This window comes from Rhinatrema bivittatum, chromosome 2, assembly GCF_901001135.1.
Source record: "Rhinatrema bivittatum chromosome 2, aRhiBiv1.1, whole genome shotgun sequence".
In the NCBI taxonomy this organism is placed as follows: domain Eukaryota; kingdom Metazoa; phylum Chordata; class Amphibia; order Gymnophiona; family Rhinatrematidae; genus Rhinatrema; species Rhinatrema bivittatum.
In genome coordinates this window covers 617,829,119-617,848,951 of record NC_042616.1, presented here as the reverse complement: position 1 = coordinate 617,848,951, position 19,833 = coordinate 617,829,119, and positions in this window count along the sequence as shown.

Below are 19,833 nucleotides of genomic sequence, written 5' to 3'. Positions count from 1 at the left end.
GTGATAACAACCTTGACTGAGATGATGCTTACAGATATATAGTACCACATAAGATGTATGTAGATGTATATAATTCCATTGTATATAGTTGTATGCAGTTCCTATATTTTCAATCTTTACTGCCTTCCATCTCTTTACTTTCTCCAAACCCCCTCTCTTCCCTCTGCAATTTCTTGCCTGCCCCACCTCCCCCTCCCCTGTTGATTGTAATTTTCCTCCTTTCTGTTTATTGTACACCAGCATGATGTGTTCACGAATGTCGGTTAAGAAAAGGTCATAAATAAATAAATAAATAAGACTGGTTCTGCTCCCTCGATCTCAAGGATGCCTACACCCACATTGCGATCTTCCCAAACCACAGGAAGTACCTTTGCTTTGTAGTTGGGCGGGCTCACTACCCGTACCAGGTACTGTTATTTGGCTTGGCGCGAGTCTTTACTAAATGCCTGGCAGCGGTGACAGCACCCCTCAGGTGTCAGGGAGTACACGTGTTTTCCAACCTGGATGACTAGTTGGTCAAAAGTGCCTCCCAGGAGGGAGCGCTGGACACTTTGACCCTGATCATATAGGTGCTGCAATCTCTAGGGTTTGTCATCAACTACCCAAAATCCCGCCTCTGTCCATCTCCCTGTCTGGACTTCATAGGGGCCAGACTGGACATGACTCAGGCAAAGGCATTTTTGCCTCATCACCAGGCCCTCGCCCTGTCTTCACTGGTGGCCTTAGTGTGCAGCAGTCAGGAAGGACCTGTTCATCTGCTGCTTCGCCTGCTGGGGTACATGACGGCCTCTGTCCATGTCACCGCATTGACCCACCTTTGCATGCGTTGGGTGCAATGGACATTGCGGTCACAATGGCAACAGGCACCCCAGGATCTTGAGGCCCGTGTCTCCATCACACTGCCTCTGAGGTTTTCCCTGTCCTGGTGGGAAAATCTCTCCAACCTGGAGCAAGGGATACCATTTCCAGCTGCCCCGCCTCAGGTAGTATTTACCACCGATGCCTCCTCCCATGGTTGGAGGCCCATGTGGACGGCAAAGGAAGCTCTGTGCCAGATAAACTTCCTGGAGCTTCGGGTGATTCATTATGCTCTGTGGGCATTTCAAGACCACTTGTTCCACAAGGCAGACCTGATTTAGACAATTAGGTAGCAATGTGGTACATCAACAAACAAGGAGACACTGGGTCGTTCCTCCTGTCAAGAGGCGGTGCAGATCTGGTCTTGGGCTCTGTTGCAGGACATGTCTCTGTGAGTGACATATCTGGCTGGACACTGAATGTGCTGGTGGACTGCCTGAGCTGTTCCAGCGCACAATTGATCAGTGAATCTAGCAGTGGTGGCCCCAATTTTCCACTTGCAATTGCAAGGTGAGCAACATTTGCTCCCTATTCACATTCCACATATAGCCTCCGAAGCCTTTGCCCTTCATTGGGGCACAGATCTCCTGTATGCATATCCTCTTCTTCTGCTAATCATGCTCAGACAAGTCTGGGTCCCTCTCCTTTGAGACCTGTTGATCAGAGATCCCATCAGTCTGAGGACTACGCCTGCTCTGATAACGCAGGATCAGGGCACACTGCACCATCCGAACCTCCGGGCTTTAGCTTTGATGGCCTGGATGTTGAGCACCTACTTCTTCAGCCCCCTAGTCCTATATGACGATGTGTCTCAGGTGCTGGTATCTTCCAGGAAGCCTTCCTCCAGGAAGTCTTACCTACTGAAGTGGAGGAGGTTTTCCATCTGGTGTGAGGAGTATGGCTTGGATCCATTCTCATACCGGGCTTAAAACTACCTCGGTCAGAGTCCATCTGAGCGAGTCAATGCTTGCTTACCATCGAGGAGTCACTGGCATGCTCGTCTCTGTTCAGCCCATAGTGAGTCGTTTACGTGGGGCCTGCTTCAATTGAAGCCCCCCCCCCCAGCCTCCTGTTGTGTCCTGAGACCTCAACATTGTGTTATCATGCGCCCTCCTTTTGAGTCTATGCACTCCTGTGATATGAAGTTCCTCACCTGGAAGGTTCTGTTCCTGGTGGCGATCACGTCAGCTTGTAGGGTTAGTGAACTTCAAGCCTTGCTTACATACCTTGATCATACAGGTGCTGCAATTTCTAGGGTTTGTCATCAACTACCCAAAATGAAACACATACTGTGTTTCATTGGTTAACTTCCTTCTACTAGGCCTCTGAGATGCCAGTTATATCTACCACTTCATTCAGTGCTATGCATTATAACTCTCCCATCATATTTTTTAGACTTCTAGCATTTGCAAACAGATATTTCAAAGTACATATTTTGTTTGCATTATCAGTTGACGGGGTCATTTGGAATCTTTCTGCTGTATCTTCTCGTTACTTAAAGAGACATATGCTAAAATAGCCCATGCATTTTATAAATTGAAATTGTGATGATCTAACATCCTTGTTTTGTTAGTATTCTTCAAAGGTACTTCATTTCGAACCATACACTTGTGGGTAACTATCTGCTTTCTCCCCATCATCATGTAGTTTAAAAACTGTTCTATCTCCTTTTTAAAGGTTAGTGCCAGCAGTCTGGTTCCACTCTGGTTAATGTGGAGCCCATCTCACCAGAATAAGCGCCCCATTCAACAGAATATTCCTCTGTTCCTAACAAATATAAAACTTTCTTCCCTGTATCATCCACTGAGTAAGACTCTGGAGCTCAGCCTGGCTCTGGGGTCCTGCATGTGGAATGGTGATGATTTCTGAAAATGTAACCCTTGACGTTCTGGATTTCAGTTTCCTACTTATGAGTTTAAATGTAACCTCCAGAACCTCTCTCCTACACTTTCCTATGTCTTTGGTACCCCCATGAACCACAACAGTCAGATCCTTCCTTGCACTCTCTAAAATCTTATCTAGATGGCACATGAGGTCCGCAACCTTTGCACCAAGCAGTTAAATTACCAAGCGATCCTCATGACCACTAGCAACCCAGCTATCTATATTTCTTTTTTTTTTTAATTTATCATTTTTCATATACAAACTTAACATTAGTTTGTGTCAGCAATACGTGGTCATGACAATTTAGAACTATAAAATAATAATAGAAACATAGACAAAATATTAAAAACATATTTGCAATGTCATTTCCACTATAATAATACAGTTAATATATAGGAAATTCCTCAGGAGACAGAAATTTTAAGGGAGATCCACAACCATCACTTATTTTAACATTAAAGGCTTAACATAGGATACCTGCACATTTTTCTTTCTTTCTTAACTAGTTGTGGGGGAAAAAGTGACTAGTTTCCTTTGTTCGACAAACCTTTTCAATTGCTCAGGCACTGAAAATATATTAAGCACCTACACTAGGGATGTGAATCGGGCTTCGGTCGATTAAAAATACCGGACGATATTTTCAAAATCGTCAAAAATCGGTGGCTCCCGATAAGAGAACCCCACGATTTTGTTCCTGGGGTTCTCATCTTTTGGGGGGAAGGCAGGAAAAACGGCACACCAAAACAATCCCTAAACCCACCCCGACCCTTTAAAACTGTTCCCTTAGCTTCCCCCACCCTCCCGAACCCCCCCAAAACTTTTTACAAGTACCTGGTGGTCCAGTGGGGGTCCCGGGAGCCATCTCCCGCTCTCAGGCCGTTGGCTGCCACTAATCAAAATGGTGCCGATGGCCCTTTGCCCTTACCATGTGATAGGGTATCCATGCCATTGGCCGGCCCCTGTCACATGGTAGGAGCACTGGATGGCCCGCACCATTTTTAAAGATGGCGCCGGCCGTCCAGTTTTAAAGGGTCGGTGGGTTTTTCTGTTTATTGGCTTGGGCGCAGCCGATAAACAAAACCGCGATCGGGCCGCACGAAAAAAAATTAACGATGTGAATCGGAACCGGAATCGATTCCGATTCCGGTTCTGATTCACATCTCTAACCTACACGGAAACCATAAAATAAAAGAGAAACCCAATGATATCACATCTTGACGAAGGGCTAGAAATTCCTTTCACCTAATCTGTGTAATACTCAAGGCTAAATCAGGGAAGATCTTTACTAATTTATCAAAATATATGATAGGGTACTTACTGAAATATCTTTTCATAATTTTATTTATATCCTGGATGCTAGTGAAAGAAACTAGTAATGTCCCCCTATCTATTACTTGTAAGGTCGAGTTCTCAAGAAAATTTGTCAGATCTTCCTGAAAAGGCATTTCAGATCTATTTAAATTAGCGTTTCTGGGTTTAGGAAAAAATTAACATGAATTTACTACTGGCAATTCAACTTCAGTAAAACTTAGCATTTCAGAAAAAAACTTCTTAATAGTAACCAAAGATACTTCCCCAACCACTCTAGGGAAGTTAAGAAAACTTAAATTCAAACGCTTTGCACTATTTTCAAGAGTCTCTATCCATCTCGCTGAAGAATCTCTCTCTCTTTAACCACAGCACCGTTAAACTCCTGATAATTTTTCTCTTTTTCTTCAAGTATTTTTACTCTATCCACAGAATTCTTTATTTGTTTTTGAAGATGAAGGATGTCTTGTTGACTTTTTACATTTATAGAGTCCAATTTTTGATTTAGGCCCTTTATATTAGTTGCCATTCCAGCTACCAAGCCCCACAACGAGTCTAGTGCCACCACTGCAGGCCGCGACAGGGCCTCCAGAGACCCACTGCCGGCAGCCCGCTCTCCGCCCCCACAAGGGGGGTCCACCGAAACCAGTCCACAACTCTCCTCCTCTGGTCCCAGGTCTGCCACCCCCGCCTCCAGTCCCTCTCTGTGGGGCTGAACAGCCCCCACCCCTGGCCTGGAAGCGATGCATCCCACGGCAGCTCCTCCGGGGCCCCCACCAATCGCTCTCTGTGCCGCCGCCGGCCCGCAACCAGAGCCCAGCGACGCCTCCCCCACCGACCCAAGCCACCCTCCCAAGTGGCCTGGCACACCACAATCCTCGGCTCCTGGAAGTTGCACAGGTGAGGTCATATAATGAATTATTCCTTGCTGTATTGGTGAGGGTAATGGTAGGGAAGGGTAAACCCTCACCTTAGCCTTCCGCTTAGGAGGCATTTGTAAAAGAAGTTCTTCAGAAACAAGAAAAAGGAGTAACTCGGAGCATGACCTCAGTCTATGCTGTCATCTTGCCTCCCATCAAACAATATTCCAGCTATCTATGTTTCTAATGATTGAATCATCTCTATAACAGCGATCCTAACCCTTCCTTCCTGGGCATATGACCTTATTGCTCCAAAGCAGCACAAGGGCTGCTTGACTGGAGCTGGGACTGCTTCACTATGTCCTTGAAGGTCGCCTCTATATACCTCTCTGGCTGCCTTGGCTTCTTCAGGCCTGCCACTCTTGCAGCTAGAGATCTGACTCATTCTTTAGGAGCCATGAGCTCTTAGCACCGGGTGCACACATACTTTAGCTCACCAACTGGCAGATAATCATACATGTTGCACTTTGTGCAAAAGACTGAACAGCCCCCAACTAGCTGCTGGACTTCTGTTTGCATCTCCATTTTTGTAAGTTGCTAAAGTTTTAAAACTGATTATAGAGTAGGAATGTCTCACCATTTAAGGGATTTTAAATTAGTTGTTGTCTTTTAAAATCTAACAGGTAAGTTAGTGAGAAAGGAGTTATGTGCAAAAATGTAACATACTATCATTGTTGTGTTCCGCGCCTGTGGCCATCCACGGGCACAGCCCCCTACCTCCACCACAGCGGCGACCCGCCGTGGCAACTCCTGACACGCTCCCCAGGGCCGGTGCCCATCATCCCAGGGATGGTCCGCGGTCTGGCCGCCCGCTGGGGAGCCGTCCCTGCGCCTCCCTCGCGGAGTTCTGCTGGCTTTCCTCCTCCTCGGAAATCCAAGATGGCCGCCGCCATCTTTAGGCATGAGGCCATGCTCCCCTGCTGGATTTAAAGGGACCTGATCCCTTTAATGATACTCACCTGCTTCCAATGATCCAAGCAGAGGAAGTATTTAAGGAGGCTTCCTCTGCTCATTCCTCGGCTTGGCAACGTTCTCCAACGCTGTCTAGTCTGCTTGCTTTGGTGAGTTCCCTGTGCTTGGACTCTGGTTCCTGTTTCATCTTGGTGTTCCCGGTTCCTGACTTCGGATTGGCTTACGGTGATTCTCTGGTTCCTGACTTCGGATTGGCAAGCGGTGATTCTCTGGCACACGACTTCGGACTGGTGAGCGTTGACCCTCTGGCACTTGACCTAGGACTCCTTCAAGACTACCGTCTCCAAGGGCCCACCTAAGTCCCAGCGGTCCGGGTCCCTACGGGCTCCTCCTGGGGGGACTACGGGTTTCCAGGGCAAAGCTCCAGTTGGCCTTTGCACCGATACCCTGACCTCTCTAGGTCCCCCTCCCAGTGGTCAGGTCCCTACGGGCTCCTCCCGGGAGGACCGCAGACCACAAGTGGTGAAGTCTGTCCATCTGCTCACCTCCTCGTCCGACTCCACAGTAGCTTCTGTCTTCAGTACCAAGGGTCAGCTGCTCTCCTCCTCTGTCCTGCCTCGCCACCCGACGAGAGAACCTACGGATCCTCTACAAGGTGTAACATCCCCTCGTCAGCCCAAGGGTCCACAAGCCTGAGCATTACAATCATAGCAATTTTAAAAAGTCATTTACCCATGTAAAGTGCATGTATACATGTATAACCTATGGACAATTCAGTGACACATAATGTAGCAATTTTCAAAAGCCAACTTACATAGATAAAGTGCATTTACATGTGTAAAACCCAATTTTAAGTGTGCAAATACTTTTTAAAATCAGGCCCTGTGTTTTTAAATTGATAACTAGGTGACTGTTGTTCAGGGCCGGTGCTAACGTTTTTGCTGCCCTGTACCAAAAATTACTCTGCTGCCCCCCCCCCCCCCCGATTCATTTAGTGTCTGTCCCGGGTAAAGCTCAGCTCTGCCCTGCAATCTATATTTTTAAACACTGACAACCCACTGACAACACATGGATGGGGAGGGGTAAATATTACAGCCTTGCACACATGCCCCCCCACACACACACACACACTCCCACACCCTTTACAGACACACCCAATTAAAGTATGCATTTATAACATTTTACATGAAAAAGGAAATTCAAAAGTATAGTCTTCCAAGGCAAAAATAGCACTTAAAACGTGCATATTATATTTACATGCACTCCTGTGGTTCCAACCAGAAACTTTTACAGAAACACTTGGAACTCCTATGGCATTGAACTTTTTGGGTATGATTTTGGCACTCAGAAAGCCATGAGTAAACAGTATTATCTTTACAATATAGTAAACCTCCAATACCAAAACAACCCTAACAATCTTATCTATGGGCAGTGGAGTGCCTCAGGGATCTATTTTGGGACCCGTACTTTTCAATATATTTATAAATGATCTGGAAAAAATACGACAAGTGAAGTAATCAAATTTGCAGATGATACAAAATCGTTCAGAGTAGTTAAATCACAAGCAGATTGTGATAAATTGCAGGAAGACCTTGTGAGACTGGAAAATTGGGCATCGAAATGGCAGATGAAATTTAATGTGGATAAGTGCAAGGTGATGCATATAGGGAAAAATAACCCATGCTATAATTACACAATGTTGGGTTCCATATTAGGTGCTACAACCCAAGAAAGAGATCTAGGCGTCATAGTGGATAACACATTGAAATCGTCGGTACAGTCTGCTGCGGCAGTCAAAAAAGCAAACAGAATGTTGGGAATTATTAGAAAGAGAATGGTGAATAAAACGGAAAATGTCATAATGCCTCTGTATCACTCCATGGTGAGACCGCACCTTGAATACTGTGTACAATTCTGGTCGCCACATCTCAAAAAAGATATAATTGCGATGGAGAAGGTACAGAGAAGGGCTACCAAAATGGTAAGGGGAATGGAACAGCTCCCCTATGAGGAAAGACTAAAGAGGTTAGGACTTTTCAGCTTGGAGAAGAGACGACTGAGGGGGGATATGATAGAGGTGTTTAAAATCATGAGAGGTCTAGAACGGGTAGATGTGAATTGGTTATTTACTCTTTCGGATAGTAGAAAGACTAGGGGGCACTCCATGAAGTTAGCATGGGGCACATTTAAAACTAATCGGAGAAAGTTCTTTTTTACTCAACGCACAATTAAACTCTGGAATTTGTTGCCAGAGTATGTGGTTAGTGCAGTTAGTATAGCTGTGTTTAAAAAAGGATTGGATAAGTTCTTGGAGGAGAAGTCCATTACCTGCTATTAATTAAGTTGACTTAGAAAATAGCCACTGCTATTACTAGCAACAGTAACATGGGATAGACCTAGTTTTTGTGAACTTGCCAGGTGCTTATGGCCTGGATTGGCCACTGTTGGAGACAGGATGCTGGGCTTGATGGACCCTTAGTCTGACCCAGTATGGCATGTTCTTATGTTCTTAAAAGCTACACTGCATATATTATACCAGGTCCTAGAATACCAATAAAACTCTTATTATGAAAACAGGCTGCTTTAGATCCCTACACAGAAATTACATGCCAGCAAAATACCTCATCTTGGTCACATATGCAGAACGCAGACAGACTCTCACCAAAATCAAAATAAAGAGATCAGAAAGTATGAACAGAAATGTGCTGAGAAGAACTGAACTAGAACCTACAACAAGCCAACTTCTATATGCAGAGCAACAGTGGAAAACAGAAACATTACCATTCTTCATAAAATATGAAATAATAAAATCAAGAAACATAAAACATTAATCATAATAGTAAAATCATATTCATAAAAAGAAGAAATATTTCAAACCAGTTAATAAACAGAATATCCACATTTTTCCAAACATCAATAAAATATTTCAAAACATCTAATGAATAAAAAATCAAATAATTAAAAAATGTTCTATTCCCCCCCCCCAAAAAAAAAATCAATATTTTGAAAGAGCAGAATCATCAGATTATACCAAACAATTAAACTATTAAGGATTAAAAAATCTCCCGCTCTCCATACCTGTGATCTTCTGATTTTCAGTCACTCTGAGATTGTCATGGATTGGAGGAGGTAAGGACACACCAATTTTATCTTCTCTGTCACACACATGCACAATAACACATTCATTCTCTCACACACTCCCTCTCTCTAACGTACACAGGCTTCCTCTCCCTCACAGATACAATATGTGTGTGTGTGTGTGTGTGTGTGTGTGTGTGCATGCCTGTGACAGCCTATATATGACACATGGGCTCTAAGAGGCACACAAACATACAGAAACTGACAAGCACACAACATAAGCTCTCATGCAGACACTCATATTCACAAGCACACAGGCTCTCACACAGATACAAGCAGACACATAGACTCACACAGATACACACACACCATGCGTACACACACAGGATATGATATACACAAGTTCTCAGTAACTCATACACACTTGCAAACATACACACATGGCCTCCTGTTGTCATGGGATGAGCTCCACTATGACCCTGTGGGCCTCCTGTAATCATCAGGCCGTGGTGGGATGAGCTCCATCACAGCCTACTAACCTTCCTGCTTGGGAAGGGGGAAGCTGGTCATGGGCCTGTGCATGTGCACACAAAGAAACAGAAGACGGGCCTCTCATTTTCAGCCACTGGTCTGTATCCTCTAGGGATGTGATTGTTTTAACGATCGGGTTCGGCTGGGGGGGGGGGGGAATCTGATCGTTAGGGATGTGAATTGGGATCGGTTCCGATTCCAATTCATATCACTAATTTTTTTTAGTGAGGCCCGCGCCGATAAAAAAAAACCCACCCCGACCCTTTAAAATTACCCCCTTAGCCTCCCCCACTCTCACAACCCCCCCCCCAAAAACTTTTTACACATACCTGGTGGTCCAGGGGGGCCGCGGGGAGCGATCTCCCGTTCCCAGGCCATCAGCTGCGCTAAAAAAAAATGGCGCCAATGGCCCTTTGCCCTTACCATGTGACAGGGTATCCGTGCCATTGGCCGGTCCCTGTCACATGGTAGGAGCACTGAATGGCCGGCACCATCTTTAAAGATGGCGCCGGCCACAAAATAACCCCAAATAACCCCAAATCCTATTTCTAAACACACATAATTCCTAACTGTGGCAAACAAATCCTAGTCTTAAAAACTAGCACACAATAAAAACAGCCAGTAAGAATTAAAAACAGCCATTAAGAGGTTTGTATTTTTTGTATTTTGTATTTTTTTTTTTTTTTTAATTTTAGGTGTCCTTTCCCAGCAAGTCCAACTTACCACCTGCAAATGAAAGTGCTATGTTCAGCACTCCCTCTGGTTCTGCAGTCAGTGCTTCCTCCTTCTGCTGCATTCTAGACAAAATTCAGCTACATGACTCACCTCTCTCCAGCACTCTTACGACCTTGTTACCCCACTTTTCATGGCACATCATTGCCTTGGGTGTTTTAATTAAATCAGGAAGGTGGGTTATACATTTGTCAAATAAATAAATAAATAAATAAATAAATAAATAAAGACATTGGCTCCCCGTCTGCCTCCACATTCACTTCAAACTTCTCCTCATCTACAAATGCATTCATTCTACATTACCTATCCTTTCTTATCTGCCCATGCCCTTCCTTATGATTTCTGTTTGTCAGCCAAGCTGTGCCTTTCTCCTCCAGTTGCTAATTCCAGACTTTGTGCTTTCTATCTTGCAATATAATACTGTATATCTGAAATGGCCTTCATAAATTGGTATATATTGCTTCCTCTCTGGCCAGACTAATGTCCTAACTATAAAAAACACCTTTTTAAGACTGCTTTTAAATTTAAAAACCCTGACTCTTCCAGAACTTAGTCTTCTCACTTTAAACATGTTTACGATAATAGTTAATTGGTTACCTGAAATACATTTGTCTTCTCTGTGACTTTAGATTGTAAGCTCCATACAGCAGGAATGGTTTCTTTTGTGTGTTCAAACAGCACGCGTATGTCCAGTAGCACTACAGAAAACCTAAATAGTAGCAATAATAGAGGAAACTTCCCTTTCAGCACTCAGCCTGCAAGAGAAATGGAGGGGGAGCATATTAGTACTATGAAAGCCAGTGAGGGAACTGCAGGCCTGCTGACTGAGGATGGGAGTTTTAAAATCTGATGAAGGGAAACACTCTGCTTATCTTTTTGTGCTACTGATTTTTTTAGCTAAGTTAAGTCGTATGGAGAGTAAGCTTGACTGACTCCTTTTGCTGAAAATATATACAGTTACTTTCCCCCAAAACCTGCATTTCCTCTTCTCTCTTTTTCAATATCTGTGGATGGTTCTCTCATCCTCCCAGTTCCCTCAGCCCATAACCTTGGGATTATCTTTGATGCCTCTTTCTCTTTCCCTAAATGCATCCAAAATACTACTGAAGCTATTGTTTCTTCCTGTATAACAACACTAGAAATTTGTCCCTTCCTTTCTTCTCATGCTACCAAAATGATCAACCACTCTCTTGACACCTACTGTTTTTAAGCTTCAACAACTTGCTCTTCATGAGTCTTCCCACTGAACCACCTTCTCCACTGCAATCTAGGGATGTGCATTCGTTTCAACAAATGTGCAATCTGCAACGCATAAGTCCCTGTTCATTTGATTTGTGGGTTCGCGAAACGCATGGCGATCCCCCATGAATAAAACATATCATATTAGTTTCATTCTTTTGGTTCGCAGTGATTTCTTAGTGGCCATTTGAAATAGGAGAAGGCCATGTGGGAGTATCCATAAAAAAAACCAGCCCTTTCCTGTGAGTCATAAATGACCTCACAGCCCTGTCATAGAGTAGGTCAGACAGGTTGGCAAGGAGACGAGAATGCAACCTATCAGAGCTAAGCATTTTTCTAATGCAGCCAATCGCCACTCTCACTCACTCTTCAAGTTCCTTTGTCATCAGCTGAAGTGCATAAGTACAGTTAATAGTTTCTGGGTATTCACTAGATGACAACGGAAACACCACACTTTCGGGGCCAACCCATTCCAGGGAGCCCTTTCCTGTGCAAATGAAAGGGTACTCTCCCCGAATGTAGCCAGCCTATTTCTTAGCACCCTCTGACCCATGTTGAAACCTCCTCAACTTCGCCACACTTTGAAGGCTCGTGCCCCACTCTAGGGGCCAACCCATTTTTACCAGCTGACTCATGACTAACCAATCATGATGCCCTAGGGGACTATGCACACCTATCTCCATTTCCAGAGAAAGGTCATGAAGGGGTGTCTGCTGCTCCACTAACCTCTGCAGCATCATATAGGTGGAATTCCACCAGGTGGCAATGTCTTGAATGAGACACTTGTGAGGCATCTCCAAATCAGTCTGCTTTTGTTGGAGAACCTGCCCCGCTTTCACACTTCTGTGGAAGTGCGCTGCTATGTTCCTGCACTTGTTTATTAACGTATGCAGGTATTCATTCTCTTGGTGATTGGACTCCAACCCCAGAGTTGACTTCACTACCAGGTGCAGAATGTGTGCAAAACATCGGATGTTCTGAAAGCGCCCGTCACATATTGCCTTTACCATGTTTGCACCATTGTCTGTGGCAAAGAACCCTGCCTGAAGATTCCTGTCTCACTGGTGTAGCTGCCAGCCCACCAGAATCTGTCTGATGCATGCTAGAATATTGGCTGAGGTATGGGCCTCATCTGTCAGGTGGGTGTTATGTTTTGGTATGGAAGTGAACCTTGGGCCGAGGTGAGAGATGACTCCACCCACAGGGAGGAGCCCTGTGGGCCTCACCATCGGTAGGTGTGGTCTCAGAGGCTTGGGACACAACTGTAAGGATACTTTATTATAGCAGAGAAAAGGCAGAACCCGAGGAGCGGAGTACTGCAGTTAAAGAGTAGTTCTTGAGCAGAACCCGAGGAGCGGAAACTGCAGTAGAGAAAAACAGTTCTTGAGCACAGATCTGCCCAGGGTGATGCTTCAGAAGTAGAAGTTCAGTGATGGCCTGCGGAGCAGGGTATGCCAGATAACCTTCTCAGTAGTGGAGCAATTACCTCTGCTGTGTAGTTCTGGTAGTGGCCCGCAGCGCAGGATACGCCAGACAATCTTTCCCAGCAAGGAAGGAATTACCTCAGGTGTACAGATCCGGTAGTGGCCCGCAAGTGGGGTATGCCGAGGATAATGGTACAGGTGGAGATATGGAGGTAGTCAGGGTATGGAAGCTCAGAAGGCTCAGATGACGATGAAGCTGCAATCTGCAGCACAGAGAGTGGTGAAGTGAATCCCGCTGAGAGGTGCGCGGTAGTGGCCCGTGGTACGGGGTACACCGCAGGGAATCCCAGCAAGGCTTGGTGGAGTAGAAGTACTGGAAGTACTCACGAGACATGGTTCCGAAGGAAGTCCTGAGAAGTAGAACAAACGAGAATTCAAAGGCAGGAAGGCCCTCCGAAGAGCGGAAAGCCCAGGAATGCAGAAGAACCCCCGAGGAGCAGGTACTCAGAGTGTTTCCCACAGCAAGCCAGGAACAGGAACCAAAGGTCCAAGTAGGTGGATTCAGCAATGAGGAAATTCCTGCTAACTCGTCAGTGTATCGGGCAGGTCTGCTTAAGTACAGGTAGCGAGACTACGTCATCCGGAGGGGACGCCCCCGAGGTTCCCACCATGACGTGTACACAGCTGGTCCATGTGCGCTCGCGCCTATGTGACTCCAGAAGCAAAATGGGGGTCGGCAGCACCCACGCTGTCTTAGGAATGCCAGGGAGGTCGGCGGTGACTGGCGGAAGCTGCCACTCATCTCAGATTAAATGGTGCAGTGAAAAAAGAGGTAAGCATGAGAGGTCGCAGCTGTCTGCGACCGATGGGCGCAAAGTGAATCGATTATTTACTCTTTCAGATAATAGAAGGACTAGGGGGCACTCCATGAAGTTTGCAAGTAGAACATTTAATACAAATCAGAGAAAATTCTTTTTCACTCAATGCACAAAAGCTCTGGAATTCATGGCTGGAGGATGTAGTTAGGGAAGTTAGGGTAGCTGGGTTTAAAAAAGGTTTGGATAAGTTCCTGGAGGAGAATTCCATAAACTGCAATTAATCAAGTTGACTCAGGGAATAGCACTGTTCTTACTGAAATTAGTGGCATGGGATCTATTTAATGTTTGGGTACTTGCCAACCTGGATTGGCCATTTTTGGAAACAGGATGCTGGGCTTGATGGATCCTCGGTCTGACCCAGTATGGCAACATGTTATTTTCTAATGTCCTTATCTCCTTTTAGTTTTGCCCACTACCCTTCTATTTCCCCTAGATTTTCCCATCCAGCTAACCACTCCTTCAGGTACTCCCCCATTTTGAGAAAGTTAGTTTTCCTGAAGTCTAGGATCCTCATTTTAGAATGGAGCTTTATCTCTTGCCAGGGGCGATTCTATAATGAGGCAGGGTCAGGCGGCCACTTCAGGCGGCAAGATTTTGAGATGGCAAAATTGCACCCTGAAACCTTCCTGCCACAGCCGCCTCACCCTTCATTCTGTCGGCAGGAAAACCTGAGGTTCTGGCGGCATGGAGCAGTGGCCTGCTGGAAGGGTTTCCATAGCTAGCGTATGGCCGACATCCACCGTGCTCTCATAATGTGGCCGAAAAGCCGCTTCCCCTCTTCCCAATACAGCTTTCTCTTGATGACCAAGGGAAGAACTGATGCGCCAGCTCCTCGCGTCCCCTTAGCCCTTAGGGCCATCCGTGAAAGTGGAAGTGAGGAGGGTGGAGCTAAATCGGAACAGCACTGCTACTTAGCTCAGGGACAGTGTGCACAAGCACTTGTTTCTCGGCAGTGAGGAGCAGTGCGGCCTGCGGGGTAGCACAAGTTGTCATCAGCCTTCTTTAGTTCAGTCGGAGCAGGAAGAGCAACGCAGTGCTCAGGCGAGAAAAAGAATCACTGGCTCCCCCGTTCCCCCTGGAAGCCAGCTACAGAAGAAAGTGCAGCCCACAGTGTAGCAAAAAGATGCATCAGCTCCCCTCCCCTAAAAGTCAGGAACAGGAGGAGCAGCGTGGCTCGCAGTGATGCTAGAAGTATCAATAGCCTCTCCCCGCCCCCATCGGGAGCAAGAAAAGCAGCGTCCTGCAGGGGTCACAGAAGAAGCTTCGGCCTCCCCCTGGCAGTCAGCAGCAGGAGGAGAAGCGTGGCCCTGCTAGCAGAAAGAAGTGCCATGGGTCTAACCTCCCTATCCTCAGAAACAGCAGGGCCCCAGGCTAGAAGAAAAAGGAAAAGTCTGATGGGATGAAGGGGAAGGATTCTGCTACTGATCTTGTGCTTCCAGAGGAGGGGAAACAAATGAGAAAGCAAGTGTGTGTGTGTTTATGTGTGACTGAGCATGTGACAGTAGGTATGTGTGTGACTGAGCTTTTAAAAGGGAGCATATACCATGTATTTGTGTGTGTGTGTGTGTGTGTGTGTGTGTGTGGGCGTGCATATATATATATGAAACGTTTAATGTTTTATATTTCTAGATTGTGTTTGCATTGCTTACAGAATTTGGCTTCTTGTGATTTCCAGTTCAGTTTTTGTCTGCACATTTTCATGTATTTTTTATGATTTCTTTATCCTGTATTTGGTGAGAGTCTGTCTGTGATCTGCTTGTGTGACTGAGGCTTTAGGTATTCTGCTAGCGTGTAGTTTCTCTGAGAGATTCACAATAACCTGGCTTTAATCTGTTTTCCTAATAGGACGTGTATTGGTGTTTAGGGCCTGATGTAATATTTGCAGTATGGCATTTTCATAGGTTGAGTGCTGGCAATTATGATATGGAAGGTTTATTATACTAGAATTATAGTTAAGTTTATTCCTGGCTTTCTGTGGGCCCAGTCCAGAGCCAATGCACTTTACCTTAGGCCTAATACCATATGGGATCCAGTAAACTGTCTTGATTACTATGAGAAAAGTAGTTTATTAATTCTATTAAAATATTGTTATTGAAAGTATGTTTTTTGCATTTTATGTCTATATAATATATATGTTGTTGTAAGTGATATTTTTACTTCAGAAGATTGTACTTTGAATGTCTGTTTTCCATATGCAATCTGATAATTTAGATTAGGGAAGTTAATAAATTTTAAAATTGAAAAGAATGCATAAGTTTTAATTGTGTGGAGAAGGGAGGGAAAGGGAAATGAAAGACTGTAAGATTTGTCTAAGGCATCCGATAGCCTTGCATCGGCCCTCAGAAAGTGTACCACACTGATTCCCACCATTCACCAACCTATCACACCACCAAGGGGCAGATCCTGGATAAGGGTGGGAGGCAGGCAATAGGGAATGGAGGAGTCCTATTTCTAGACCCAGGGGATGGGGCGGCCAAAGGCCCCCCTGCTTCATTAAACATTTCTCCGGCACCCCCTATTGCAGACACCGAAGACTGAGAACAAAAAAATAACAGGCCCAAAAACCGAGTGGTTAGAGCAGTGGGCTGCAAACAATAGGGATGTGCAGAGGGACGCCATACGTTGCATTCGGGATTCGGATTCGTCGGGGGGCAGATACGTTGCATTCGGCAGTATGGCGCCCCGATATGTTGATACGTTGATTCCTATTCGTTTCCTAGCTAAAATTAAATTAACTACAACCCCCCACCCTCCTGACCCCCCCAAGACTTACCAAAACTCCATGGTGGTCCAGCAGGGGGTCCGGGAGCCATCCCCTGCACTCACACCCTCAATGCCGGTTTCAAAATGACTCTGATAGCCTTTGACCTACTATGTCACAGGGGCTACTGGTGCCATTGGTCAGCCCCTGCCACATGGCCATCGGCGCCATCTTGTGCTTCTACCATGTGACAGGAGCTGACCAATGGCACTAGTAGCCCCTGTGACATAGTAAGGGTAAAGGCTATCGGCGCCATTTTGATTACTGGCAGCCGACAGCCCGAGTGCAGGAGATCGCTCCCGGACCCCTGCTGGACCACCAGGGACTTTTGTCAAGTCTTGGGGGACCCTTCTGACTTCCACAAGACTTGCCAAAAGTCCATCGGGGGTCCGGGAGCAACCTCCTGCACTCTGGCCGTCGGCTGCCAATAATCAAAATGGCGCCGATAGCCTTTGCCCTTACTATGTCACAGGGGCTACCGGTGCCATTGGTCAGCCCCTGTCACATGGTAGGAGCACAAGATGACGCCGATGGCCATGTGACAGGGGCTGACCAATGGCACTGGTAGCCCCTGTGACATAGTAGGTCAAAGGCTATCGGCGCCATTTTGAAACCGGCAACTGAGGATGTGAGTGCAGGGGATGGCTCCTGGACTCCCCGCTGGACCACCAGGGAGTTTTGGTAAGTCTTGGGGGGGGGGGGTCAGGAGGGTGGGGGTTTGTTTAAATTGGCTCCTAGGTGGCCGAATAATTCGGCGAAGATTCATTGTATTCGTGGGGAATCGTGATACATTTCGCTTCCCCACGAATCCAACGAATAGGGCCCTATACGTTGCGGATTCCCACGAATACAACGAATAGGGATTTATGTATTGCGGATTGCACATTTGTTGAAAATGAATGCACATCCCTAATAAACTATGGGCTTCTTTAAACCCACCAGGCTGTATTGTGTTTTATTGGGAGGAGGGGGGAGAAGTTGAGAAAGACCCATATGCCCATGTTACTATCCAGGAAAAGGATCTTGGAGTCACTGAGGATGTATGTTGAAATCCTCTGCTCAGTGTCTGGCAGCAATCAAAAAAGCAAATAGAATGTTAAAATGATTTGGAAAGGAATGGAAAATAAAACTGTGAACATCAGAATTCCTCTGTTACACAGCATGAGTGGTCTATGACTGGTTGGAGGACAGATTACAGTCTGGACTCTAGTTTTCTCTTGCACACTTTTATTATATACAATCAAATGGAACATAGAAACAGCTCACCTCAGCAATACTTCTATCCAAAATACATCACCCAAGCTTTATTCCTGCTCAAAGGAGATACCCTGCATCTAGAATGTTCTGTGTTAAGGTACACTGGGCCCAGGCAGCTGGGACTGGTCTTTTAAGGTGTTCTGAGGGATTCTACAGTGCACTCTGCCACAGCCTTTATAGATCTATGATGCAAACACACCTTGAGTATTGTGGGCATTTCTGATCACTCCATCTCAAAAAAGACATTGCAAAATTAAAAAAGTTACAGAGATGGGCAACAAAAATGATAAAGGGCATGGAATGGTCCCTTATGAAGAAAGGCTAAACAAATTAGGACTCTTCAGTTTTCAGAAGAGACAACTGATAGAGTTTTATAAAATTATGAGTGGGGTGGAACAGGTAAATAGGTAATGATTATTTACTCTTTTAAATAATAGTAAGACTAGAGGACACTCCATAAAACTATCAGGTAGCAGACACTAGAGATGTACAGCGATACTGCACTTCGGCTTGGGCTTCGTTTTTGGCCCGCCATGGGAAATTTTGCTTTTCCCGCGGTTCAGGCTTTTTTTTTTTCGAGGGATGCCGATTTTTGGGTTAGTGCGCACTAACTCCCATTAGTATGCACTAACATTTTAAACTTAGCGCGCACTAACCCAAAAAACAAATTTTGCCGAAATTTCGCAAAAATTTCATTCGTTTTTTGGTTCTCCTGAACCAGGACAAATTAGACAATTTCATTGAAATTGTCTAATTCGTGAAAAATGAATGCACATCTCTAGAAAACGCCATTTGGAGAAACTATTTTTTCACTCAACACACAAATAAGCAGTGAAATTTGTTGCTGGAGGATGTGGTTAAAGCATCTATCATAGATGGGATTAAAAGGGATTTGGACAAGTTCCTGTAGGATAAGTTCATAAACAATAGCCAGGAGGATTTGGGAAAAACCACTGCTCCTCCCTTGGATTGAACAACACATCAATGAATCTGTTCTTTGGGATCTTCCAGATACTTCCTAATGACCTAGAATGACCATTGTGGGAGAGAAGATGCTGGGCTTCATGGACTTTGATGGTTCAGCTCTTTTCTGCAGGAGAGGAAGCATCAGGGGTGTATAGGTGGAATTTGTTCATCATTGTGGGCGTTAAGCTCAGGGGTTCTACAAGACTCGACCTTGTCTCCAGTGCTATTTAATATAAATGTGGCCTCCTTAGGAGCAGTTTTAAAAGAAATGGGGTTGGTGTATTTTTTATATGCAGATGATGCACAGTTTTTTATTCCTTGTGGTAGTGATAGCATTTTTCCTAAATCATTTTTTGATGCTTGTATGTCCAAAGTAAAGATTTGGCTAAAGGAGTATGGCCTATCTTTAAATGTGTAAAAGACCAAATTGTTAAGTATAGGCAAAGGGGGTTCAAACTAGAATGGTACCTCATTATTGGTAGATGATACTGAGCTGCCTATAATGTCTGAGGCTAAAAGCAAAACTGGGGGTTATGCTTGACTCTAGATTAACAATGCATCCTCATATGCAGGAGATAGCTAAAGTATCTTTTTACAAATTGAAGTTATTGAAACCATTGCAGTTTTTGCTTACTAATAATTTTTTTAGGATGATGTTACAATCTTTAGTCCTAGGACATATGGGCTATTGAAATAGTTTATGGTTAGGCCTCCCAAATAAATTGCTTCAGATGCCGCAGTTAGTCCAACACGCGGCGGCAAAGATGTTAAGTGGGGTAAAGTTTAGAGATCATAATATTACACCAGTTTTGTTGGATCTCTACTGGTTACCTGTTAGATGGAGAGCTAAATTTGAACTGTTGGTTATTATCCATAAACTAATAGTTAGTGAGTATAAGTGTTCAGTGGGGAATAGATAGCAATGGTTATATGCTAGTGCGTTCTTTGAGTTCCTCAGGGGCACAGTTATTGGCAATTTCAGTGGTATGAGATGTTAGAATGCAATGGACAAGGGCAAAGGACTTTTTCATTTATCACACCTTCTGTTTGGAACCAACTTCCTTTAGAAATTCGGGAAGGGCAGG